At 33.3% G+C, this 12827-nt stretch overlaps 1 long non-coding RNA gene across 1 annotated transcript; it reads left to right on the forward strand.

The window, feature by feature from the left end:
* Window positions 1-2653: 2653 nt before the first annotated feature.
* Window positions 2654-12607, forward strand: LOC119000891 (uncharacterized). Its single transcript, XR_005069435.1, has 3 exons — window positions 2654-2667; window positions 8002-8005; window positions 12498-12607. It is a non-coding gene; the product is annotated as an uncharacterized LOC119000891 (long non-coding RNA).
* Window positions 12608-12827: the final 220 nt, after the last annotated feature.

Below are 12827 nucleotides of genomic sequence, written 5' to 3' on the forward strand. Positions count from 1 at the left end.
TTTTAATCAAAAAGTTCCTCTCTGCACCTAACCCTTTTTTACTACACATATTATTCAGTCTATCTTCTTTTAAATAATACAAATTTTATATATTTTCAATTTATAAAATGTATATTTGGGCAAATAGAGTGTTTTTCATCCACTTCGGCTTTCTAAAGTAAAGTTAGCCTACAGTAAACTTTTAAGAAAAGAAATAAATGGTGTGAAAGTTATAGCTTAGAAAATTGTTGTAATCATAGGAAACAGCAAAGGACACAGCCAGGGTAGAATTAGCCAGAAAACACTTAGAAAATTGGATTCTTTGTTACAATACAGTAGAAAAAGAAGTGAGAAGGTGAGTAGTAATAAAAAGCTGAGTATTTAAGGAATAGTTTGAGTCATGAATATATAACTTAAAAATAATAACAGATGAAATAAAAAGTAAGGTAGAAAAAATGGAAGGATACTTTGAGATGATTTGAATGTTATACCAAAAAGCTTCAGCAAAAGCATAATGTATACACATGTGCATGTTTGCCCATCCTTTTGTGTCAGTTATGATCATATATTGTGTTGAGTCATTCTACAATTATTCATCTATTTAAAATTAACATTGCCATATAAATATCAGAATGGCTACTGATCATTTAATTGTTTTAATTTACTTCCAATCTCTAAATGCACACCTGATTCAATTTGGCAATAAGTATTTTTCTCCTCAGTTTATGCTTTTTGAGCAACTGCACTTTCTGAGTTTACCATGATTTACTTTGTGTTAAATAAAATATGGTGGACACCAATGTTACTACACGTCATTCTGAATTTAAGCAAATTCTGTCATTTCTTAAAAGCAAATTTCACAATGTTATGAATTTTTTCCTTACTGACAAAAAATGTCAAGTAAAGTTATTTCAGATTGTTCTTTCAGACACCAAGCAATCTCAAATACTAACTTGATTATGCACTGGCAAATTATAAATAACATCTACTTAACAAGCATCTTTTCATCTGCCTTCTGTACAATGAGTAATCAATAATTCTAAAGATAATATCTATGGATGGAATAGTTGAAAGGTGGCATCAAGTGATATAATAGATTAATGTAACAAAAATAATAAATTGTGATTGAAACAAGTCTTTAAAAACCAGATCCTTTATAAAAATGTTTTTTTGCTTCATTGAAAAAGATCAGCAATATTATGTAAATTATTCTGGATCAATATAACATTACATTTATCTTGACAAACAAGTTAGAAAACTTTTTTAAATGAAAGCTGCCCATGTTATATATTATTAAATGATTATATTGTTTAATGAATTCTGATTTAATATTAAATAAATTTAATATATAACATATGTAAAGCTAACTACATTATCTATATCAATACATAACTTAAATTGAAAAGACATTTTCTAGAAAAGTATTCATTTTAACCATTCATTCTTTTTTTGTATTTAATTATTTAGTTAAAGCCTGCATGTTACATAGCCAGTAATGCACAAACATCTGTGAATATAAAAATTAAAGAGAATAACTTTAATAATGTTTGTCCTTAAGGACCAGATATTTTCAGAATGTAAGCAGATGAGAAATTTACCGTTTTTTAGGAATAGATAAGACTTTATTTTACTTTTTTAAATTTTTTTTAAATTTTTTAATTTCTTATTCAAGTACAGTTTTTAGATGTTCATAAAATTAAGTAATAGTGAAGACATTTTAGGTCTTAAACACCATTTGTATGCTTATAACTTTTAAATTATTATTCAGTTATTAATAATCAGTAAATCAATCCTGGCTGGTGTAGTTCAGTGGACTGAATGTAGGCTATGCCAGTTTGATTTCCAGTCAGGGCACATGCCCGGGTTGTGGGCCAGGTCCCCAGTAGGGGGCACATGAGAGGCAACCACACTTTGATGTTTCTCCTTTCCCTCCCCTCTCCTTTTAATGTTTCTCCTTTCCCTCCCCTCTCTATAAAAACAAATTAATTCTTTTAAATAAATAAATAATTAAATAATTGAACAAATAAAAGTTTGTAAATCAGTAAATGTGGGCTGAATATACTCCTTACCCCCCAAAATAAAACTGATACAATTAAGAGAGAAATTTAAAGATTCTATTAAACAGATAAATCATTCTCAATAAGAAAATATATATATTGATATATAAACAACAAAATTCAAAATGATATCACCATTACTTAATTTTTGTACCCATAACTGTGGCCTTAGGAGGGATCCCATGAAAAGAATGAAGAGATGTCAATTTCATTTCAGAGTACAAATGTTTACAGAAATAATTGCTTGTTGAATACACAACATTTAATAGTTTATGAATGAAATGCTGAATACAATCTATTCCTCTCCTAAATGTGCTCACAATTTGGGGCTCATAGGCAATAATAATTTAGTACAAGAATTATCTATTTAAATGTAAGTGTAAGGTAGTGTGATTTAGCTTAAACTCAATTTTATAATAATTATATAAGAACCTGCAGAAGAAATGCCGCTCAATATTGTAGAAAACAATAGAAAAAAGATAAAGCCAACAGATAAAAGAATGTCACTTTTTAAAAGGAGAAATAAAAAGAAAACAAAGAGCACAAAGCCAAAAAAGAAGGAGAAATGAAGGGAAGAAGGAGGGAAGGAAGGAAGGAAGGGGATTGATACAAAAGTAAAGAATTTAAAAATGTTTTTGTTTTGGAGCAAAAATTATGTTCTGCTTTTGAATGTAAGTGCCACGGAAGCTGTTAAAATATTTTAATAACTTGTAGCTAAAATTAAGTAAATCACTGAAAAGAGTAATTCTATATCTTCTGCCAAACTATGACTTATTGAAATTTCTAAGTTGTTATATATTTTTAAGAGTTAGACATTACAGGAGAAAATATTCTGTGAAATCAGATACAAAATTAACAAAAAATATTAAGTTCTCCTATTCTGAGCATGTCAATGGCAAAAACACAGTTAACTTTAAATCATGATTTGCTGTTTTTCAAGATAATTGTCTTTACTTTTCAAATATTTTATGCTATGAAAACTCTAAACTGAACTGTTTTATACGTTAAGTTGTTTTAAGTATTTTATATAAAATACAATTCTATTCTAAATCATCTATAAAAGTATCATTGATGACAATTCTTGGAACTTGAAAGTCAGGTCTAAACATGTTGCCCTCCAGCTAGTACGTAAGTTTCTCAACAGCACAGTTATGGTGGAATGGCTCATGTTACAGTGCCATGAGAAGAAGGAAGGAATGATGCCCGATCAACTGCATTACAAAGGTTTGGTTGGAAATATAAAAATGTTAGTTTAGGAAAATCAACAGGTACCAACCAAACAAGTAGATAAGATTTCTGTGGCCTAGAGTCTATTCCTTCTGACCAAACACATTTTTAATCAGAATGTTGGGTACATATGCTTTCCATTTGAAATTATTTAAGAAAATTTTAGAATTTGTAAACATTTTTAAATGAAAACATTAAGATATTAACATAGCTCTACACAAAGATGTGGCAAAAGTAGGTATATAGTTTTTGTACAGAAAGCAATACAATAATTAAGAAATAATACAAGAATAAACTCTCTTTTGATACTCACAACTGTAAACCTACTTTTATCCACCCTTGTATTTATTCATTCTTCAAATAGCATTATAAGTAAAATGCCATGGTTTGAAGTTGAGATTATTTTTATTACACAAATTCTTCCTAGATTACTGTGTACTATCTATTATATACTTCTCTTAATGTTCCACACTTTTGCCAAGATTGACTCAATAATAAACTCTAGGGAGTTAATTTATTAGGTGGCCAAAAGTCTATTTTATTTCTTTTTCCTGTAAGTTGGCTCTAGTAGCACTTAGTTGTTTCTAACTTAATTCAAATCAGTTTTGTTAGAGTGTATTGTGACAGCTGTCATATCAGCATACATTTAAAAATTATGAAAATTGGTGAACTTTTGGGTAGCCATTCTAATATTGAATTGAAGGTGGAAGAAAATCAGCAACATTTTCAGCATATTATGCTTTATTGTTTCAAGCAAGGTGAAAACACAACTGAAATACAAAAAAAAAAATGAGCATCGTAAGGAGAAGGTGCTGTGACTGAACATATCAACAGTGGTTTGTGAAATTTTATGCTGCAGATTTCTCACTGGATGATGTTCCACAGTTGGGTAGACTAGTTGAAGTTGATAGTGATCAAATGGAGACAGTAATTTAAAACAATCAACCTTCTAATATGTGGGAGATAGCCAACATACTGAAAGTTTCCAAATCAATATAGTTATTGGTGAAAATGAAAAATGTGTATTTTTATGAAAAAAATTGTGAACTTTTTGTCCAACCCAATAAAAAAACTTAATCTTTTCCCATTATTTCTTAATTTATAAACTTTATAAATTAAGTCTAAGGAATTAGACTTTCCTTGACATTCAAACTCCTTTTCTCAGAATACTAGGTTATCTTGAAGGTGAAGAGAGATGTCTGTGCTAAATTTCTGTGCTAAAGCAATTTCTATGCTAAATTTCCTCATTTATCCTGAACTCAAGTAGCTTTATAGAATTTTGTTATACTTTGGGTATCAACATAGGAGCTTGTATAAATACATTTTTAAAAAATTTCCAGATATAGGACCCCTTAGGTGTCTTTTTTATCTCAAACGTTGTATGATTAGTTACCCACACCCAAGAGACAATTTGTTTTACTTGATTCAGCAGATGCCAGTAGATGAAATGAACCAATACTAACCTACCTGTTGAAATGTTTCCTCGTTTGTGCTCATGACTCCAGGGCTTTAAATCTCTTGATATGTGGTCATTTATTTCACTTCTATACCACAAATAAACATAGAATTCATGAAAATTATATATAAATCTGCTATTTCAACTTTGTGGCTACTCATCAGTTTTAAAAACATCTTTGACACCTATTCTGTGTAAGCCTAAACTTGCCTTGGCAGATACAAAAATGTGAACTTATAGTTTCTATGATGTTCACCATCTTGGAGAGGACGAGACATACATTTCACTTTCTTCTGTACAATATAATGTGATAAGTTCTATAATAAGTGTATTAGCAAATTATTTTGAGTGTACAAATCAAATAAATCATAAATGGATTGTTATTTTTTACTGAAGACTATATGCCACATTGTCAAATAATAAACTTGTGCATATAAACATAAGTATATGATATTAAAAAATTTTATAGTATTCAGCTCAGTATTGGGCAGATCTATGTTTGAGTCAGATCTTAATATTAAGTAGATAGAGTCCCAACTAGTTCAGTGATATGCTTGTAAGTATATTAGATATACCATACAGTTATTGTATATAATACAGCTATTTTATTAAAATACATATGTTAAAGTATCTAATAAAGGTTCTAACATATATTACATATCTAAATCTTATTAACTATCTCCAGAACATTTTTAAAGTGGCACTAACTTATTATTTGTTCATTGAAAGAGTATATTTATAGGAGCAAGAATTGTTTGTAGACGTCTACAAACAATTGTTTGTATTTTTTGTTTCAAAACAATGTTTACTAAACTTGAATTACAAATCACATAAAACAAAAATACAGGACTCTTAGACTTCCAGTCAAGATGGAGGCATGAATAAACACATTTCACCTCCTCACACAACTACAGAGAAGATTACAACCAGACCTCAAAACAAATAACATCCAGAACTGTCAGAAACAGCTGTATGGAAGGCCGATAACCAAGGATTTAAAGAAGCTACATTCATCTTGATGGGTAGGAGGTGAGGAGACCCAGTGTGGTGCAGAGAGAGGGAAGGACAGGTGATCCCACATTTAAGTGTGGGGGATAAAAATCAGGAAAAATACCTTCAGAGCCAGTGATTCCAGCCCCAGACGAGACTGCATAGCCCAGGGTCTGGTGCAAGGAAGATAAATCCCCACAACTTCTGGCTATAAAGAAGTGGGGGGTTGGTGGTAGAAGGAACACCAGATTTTAGGAGACTCCACTTAAAGGGTCCATGTGGCCTTAAAATCTGTGCAGATAAATTTCCTCCAGGATTCAGCACCAGTGCAATAGCTGAAAGAGCATGTGTAGCATATGGGGCATAAGTAAAATAACTGGAAACAGTGTAAATGCCAGGCAAACCTCCAGAAGCAAGGAAGTGGCATTGTTCCCTCAATAAGCCCTCCTCCCACACAGAGACACAAAGTGGTGAAGAGGGTCGCATACACTGACAATTACGTAAGACTACACCTCACACAATTTACAGGTGCCTTTTCTCCAATGGGACATGCTACTAAGACAGGGAGTCAAAGCAGCTCTAGCTAATACACAGAAACAAATTGAGGAGATAAAGAAATACAGCTGAAATGAAAGAAAAGAACAAAGCTCCAGAAATATAACTAAATGAGCTAGAGATAACCAATCCATCAGATACAGAGTTCAAAACATTAGTTATCAGGGTGCTTAAAGAACTCATTGAGTATGGCAAGAGCATAAAAAAGACCCAGAAAGAAATGAAAATTACCTTCAGTGGATTAAAGAAAAATCTACAGGCAACCAACAATGGAGGGGATAACACCAAGATTCAAATCAATGATTTGGAACATATGAAAGAAATGAGCATTCAACCAGAACAACAAGAACAAAAAAATAGTTCAAAAGAATGAAGATAGTATAAGGAGCCTCTGGGACATCTCCAAATGTACCAACATCCAAATCATAGGGATGCCAGAAGGAGAAGAGGAACAGGGAGAAATTGAGAACTTATTTGAAAGAATAATGAAAGAAAACTAATTTGGTGAAGGAAACAGACACACAAGTTCAGGAAGCACAGAGTCCTAATCTCGCTGGACATAAAGAGAACCACACAAGACACAATCATAATTAAAATGCCAAAAGTTAAAGATAAGAGACAATATTCAAAGCAGCAAGAGAAAAGCACAGATTATTTACAAATGAGTTCTCATAAGGCTTTAGTTTATTTTGGGAAAAAGAAACTCTGCAGGCTAGAAGGGATTGGCAAGAATTATTCAAAGTGACAAAAAGCAACTGCCTACAATCTAGATTACTCTAACCAGCAAAGTTATCATTCTGAATTGAAGGGCAGATAAAGTGCTTCCCAGACAAGGGAAAGCCAAAGGAGTTCATCATCATCAAGTCATTATTGCAGGAAATGTTAAAAGGACTTGCATAAAAAAGAAAAAAAGAGGAAGATAATTTGGGGATTGGTTCTTTGTCTTCCCATTGTTTACGAGGATGGTTTGTGAAGATCAGGATGGTAATTAGGGAGACAGTGATGAATACTAAGACCTAGACAATCTTTTATAAACAGATTCAAAGAATTTCCTGAAAGATTGAGGGAGGGAGGGGGAGTTGAGGTTGAGGAAAATTATTTTAATTGATTAACAACAAAAATACAGTTGCAAGTAATTGAGATGACTGTAGATGGAGAAAGAGGTAGGGAATAAGAGTTCAATGATCAATTCATTGAACTTGAGGTATCTATTAGATATGTAAATTCCATTGTAAAATAGGTAGCTAGATTTACAACTCTGGATTTAGGGAGTTAGTTTAGGGCTGGGAAAATATTAAACATTATTTTAAGAAATGAATTTGAATGAGATCATAAAAGCAATGAATGTACTGGATAATTTGTGGTTTATCCACTCAATGGAATATTATATGTGAATAAAATGACTAATATATACAAGAATATGGAAAAATCTACATATCTATCTTATATATAATAAGGTCTATCCAGAAGGTATCCAGCCATGCAATATGAAAAATAGAGACATTTATTTGAAGAAGATATGAAATATAAGAAACATTGTACACAGAACAATGATACCTCAGTCCCCTTCAAAGTAGGTACCTTGGTATCTCACACAGTTCCTCCAATCATGATCAGTTGTCCCATTACATTTTCCTGATTCTCATAAATGCTCTAAAATCTCTTCCCTTTGAAAGGTGATTTTAGGTTTTGGAAAAGCCAGAAGTCTCCAGGCACCAAATCTGGGCTGTAAGGCAGATGAGTCACCTGAGTGGTTGGATGCTTTGCCAAAACACTCTTCACAAGATATGATACATTAGCCAGAGCATTGCTGTGACTAAGTTGCCAATCACCAGTTGCCCATAGCCGTGGCCTTCTGTATCACTGGAATATTTTCTGTGGAAGAATATTCAAGCTTAAAGCAAAATTTGATGTAGACTCATTTATCTGCACACACATTTTTGGTGAAGGCCACACAGTACACATGCTCAATCAATGGAGTCTACTGCCCCCACTGACTAATACAGTGAAGTCTTTGGTGTTTATAAATATGCACTCCAGTCTACTCTCCTTGGCTGCCAGGTTACATTGGTGTCACACAAACCATTCTCATTATATTAACAATGGCTGGCGATTTTTAGACAGACTTTGTATATATGCATTTATATATATAGCAAAAGAAGGCAGGCAAAGACTAGTGACCGAAACTAATTTACAGTGACTGAATCAAAAGTAGTGGTTATCTAGGGCCAGGAACTGAGACTTAGCTGGCAAAGAGCACAAAAGAACTATACGGTCTGAAAGAAATATTCCACTGGTTATACAAATAGATCCATTTTTAAAACAAATAAATCTAAACTTTGAATGGCTTTTATGGTAGTATAGGTATATGTTGTAATGAAGTCTAATTTTTTAAAAAAATCTTAGAGGATAAAAATATGTAAATAAATAAAATACATGCACCCTCATGTTCACATCAGTGCCATTTACTATAGCCAAGATTTGGAAAGAGCCTTCGTGCCCAACAGTGAATGACTGGATAAAAAGCTGTGGTATACTCATACAATAGAATACTATGCAGCAGAAGAAAAGAAGAAACTCTTACATTTTGCAACAGCATAGATGAACCTGAAGCAAGTTATGCTAAGTGAATTAAGCCAGTCAGTGAAAGAAAAATGCCACATGATCTCATTTACATGTGGAATTTGATGAACACAATACATTAACAAACAAGATGGTAATGAAGCTTAGATACGTAGAACTTACTGACAGTTGCTGGAAAGGAGAGGGATGTGAGCTGAAGAATCCAAAGAACATTTAAGCACAAGCCATGGACATGGACAATGTGGGGATTGGCTGGGGATGTGGAGAGGGTGGACCTGGGTGAGGGAGGGAAGGGGTGAAAAGTGGAGACAACTGTAACAACTAAAAGAGCAATTAAAAACCTCCAATTGAGATTTTTAAAAATATACCTTTATGTAAATATTATATCCTTTAATGTGTTTTTATATCTTACCTTAAATTAGGCTATTAGCCAATATTACTACTTAACTCCAGTAAATATTCCTCAGTAATCAATGACTTTAGCATTACTATTTGGTTTCTTGACACATTTTCAATAAATATATAAAACTTTATTATATATTGTATTTACTAATCAAAGAATGAGTACTCATATGTATGTTACTCAATTGGATAAAATATTTATTTTCTAAATTAAAAGGTTTTCATTAATCTGTATTCTAAGTTTACACTTAATTAAGCACTGGAAATAAAGCATTGTTTTGGTAATAACAAGGCACACAAACTTTCCTAAAAACACTTTAATTTGATTGATGTAGCAAATTCTTTATAATGAAATAAAGAGTATCATATTTACCTATGATGAAACTAAAAGTCAGATAATTTTAAAAAGTTGTCCAAGATAATGAAGAAACTTAATAAAAGTAATTTTGATCTCCCTTAGAGAAAACACTTTTATTGTAAAACATATACAATTATAAACACAGCTATTTTCATATTCATATTCATATTCTTTAGTGTTTTGACATAAAGTATTTTTAAAGAAAATTTATTTTACTTTAAAGTACCTATGAATTAATTGAACAAATGAAATAAATTTTAAATTATTCTACTATGCAAACTCTAAAACATGTAGGTAGTTATCTATACTCATACCAATGATGATATTCTTAGGATATTTTATATAATACTAGTGGAATATACCATATACATTTCAATATTTTTAGGTAAACTAATAGAATAGAAATTACCTGAAAATAATATAGTTTTGGTTCTACTTCTACCATGTGAATAAAGGGTATCAAACTTATAACTAAAGGGTATCCACCATAAAACCATATAGTGTATCAGATTAAGTGGTTTTAGGCCTTAAACAACTATGATCATTGAGAACATGGAAATGCATGAATTTACTTTAACAGTCAGACCAACTTTAATTCTGGACTATTTTCTCAATATCAGTATAGGAATGGTGAACAAAGTGTGCTCACTAAGTGTGAAGGCCAAGATTCCACTCAGAACTGGTGAAGTGGCTAGAATTTGCTATGTTGGAAATCAGAGGCTGCTGTATAAAAGCTCAGAAATCTGAATGAGATTTTACTTTGTTTCATTGGTTGAAGCCTGGGATGAACAATCAAGACCACACAAAGAGAGAAGCTCAGAGTTGAAAACAAAGTGTCAAACAATTCTGACAGACCTGTGGAAGGCCACTGTGAAGACTGTTCTGAAAATTTCAGATATTTAATTCAGTCTGAGGAAGACTCATACTTTAAAAATAACGGGCAACAGCCGAGAGTAAAGTTCATGCCTTAGGATTAAGAAAATGACTGAAACAGACCCACTCAAACAAAAATTAGAGCAAAGACTTTGATCAAAATATTTCACCATAATACAGCAGAGTATAATAATTTTAATTTAAAATACTAGGTTTCAAAACTCAATACCAAAACAAAAGCAAACAACCCAATTAAAAAATGAGCAACGGACCTGAATAGACATTTCTCTGAAGAGGATATACAGATAGCCAATATACATATGATAAATGCTCAATGCCACTAATCATCAGAGAAATTCAAATTAAAACCACAATGAGATATCATTTCATACCTGTCACAATGGTTATCATTAATAAATCACCAAACAGCGGGCAAGGATGTGGAGAAAGGCTGACTACTTTGCACTTTTGTTGGGTGTGCAATTTAGTGCAGCTACTATAAGAAGCAATATGGAGTTGCCTAAAAAAACTTAAAAATGGATCTGCCTTTTGACCCAGTGACCCCTTCTCTGGGAATACATATTAAGGAACTTGAAACCCTAATCTGAAAGAACATGAGAACCCCTATGTTTGTGGTAGCATTATTTATACTCACCAAACTATGGAAGCAGCCCAAGTGTATATCATTATATGAGTGGATAAAATGACTATGGGATATTTATACAATGGAATACTACTTGGCAGTAAAAAAATAAGAAAATTTTACCCTTTGTGATCATATGAATGGACCTGGAGAACATTATGTTAAGTGAAACAAGGCTATCAGTGAAGGACATATACCATATGATTTCACTCATATGCGAAATCTATTCAACAAACTAGACAAGCACAATAGAGATCAGATTCATAGATAGAGAGCAGGATGACAGCTATGGTGGTGAGGAGGTTAGGGGGTGGGGGATTGAGCAAAAAGGAAAAAGAACTCATGGACCTGGACAACAGTGTGGTGATGGCAGAGGGTGGGGAGGAAAAGAACTAAATGAGAAACTTCCAGCCAAAATGGAGGCATAGATAAATACACCACGCCTCCTTCCAAAACCAAAAGAAGGGCAACAACAAATTTAAAAAGAAAACAAAACCAATCAGAACTGCCAGAAAATCAAACTGTATGGAAGTCCGACAACCAAGGAGTTAGAAAATAAATATTCATCTAGACTGGAGACAGGCAGCCAGGGGGGAGAAGAATTGTAGCAAGGCAGCTACTGATGGACAGGGATGGGTGGCAAATGGTAGACTGGGTGAGGAAGCGGCTGTGGTCCGTCCCACATTTGTGTGTCGATAAAGCAGAACGGGCAACTGGGGAGTGAGACAGACAGCGCAACCCAGGATTCCAGCATGGGGAAATAAAACCTCAAAGCCTCTGACTGAAAAAAAAACCTGAGGGTGTTGTGGCAGCAAGAGAAATGCCCACCCTCATAAAAGAATTCACTGGAGAGATGCTGAGGGGCCTAGGATGTGTAGAAAACCACCCACCTGGGAATCAGCACTAGAAGGGTCTAATTTGCTTGTGGGTAGCAGAGAAAGAGACTGAAAGCCAGCCAAGAGCTGAGCAAGCCACCCTGTTCCCTCTGAGACCCCTCCCCCACATGCAAAGCCAAAATGTAGGTATGTGGATTGCCCCACCCTGGCAAATATTGCAAATATCTGAGGCTCCTCACCTTACTATATAATGGGTGCACTGAGACAAAAAAAAAAATAATGGCTCAAATGAAAGAACAGATTGAAGCTCCGGAAAAAATACAAGAGATAGACCACCTATCAGATAGAGTTCGAAATACTGGTAATCAGGATGCTTACAGAAATGGTTGAGTATGATTACAATATAAAATAAAACTTGAAGGCTATGAAAAGTGAAATAAAGGAAAGTACATTGGAAACCAACAGTGACAGGAAGGAAACTGGGACTCTAATCATCAGTTTGGGCCAGAAGGAAGAAAGAAACATTCAACAAGAGCAGAATGCTTAGGAACCTCTAGGACATCTTTAAATGCTCTAAAATCCAAATCAGAGGGGTGCTAGAGGGAGAAGAGGAAGAGCAAGACTTTGAGAACTTATTTGAAAACATAATGAAGGAGAATTTCTCCAATCTTACAAATGAAATAGACTTCCAGGAAGCCCAGGAAGCTCAGAGAGTCCCAAAGAAGTTAGACCCAAGGAAGCACACACAAAGGCACATTATAATTACATTACTCAAAATTAAAGATAATGAGAGAATCTTAAAAGCAGCAAGAGCAAAGGAGACAGTTACCTACAAAGGAGTTCTCATAGGCTATCAGTTGATTTCTCA

Source organism: Sturnira hondurensis, unplaced genomic scaffold (assembly GCF_014824575.4).
Source record: "Sturnira hondurensis isolate 20B ecotype Veracruz unplaced genomic scaffold, ASM1482457v3 Scaffold0016433, whole genome shotgun sequence".
Classification (NCBI taxonomy): Eukaryota; Metazoa; Chordata; class Mammalia; order Chiroptera; family Phyllostomidae; genus Sturnira; species Sturnira hondurensis.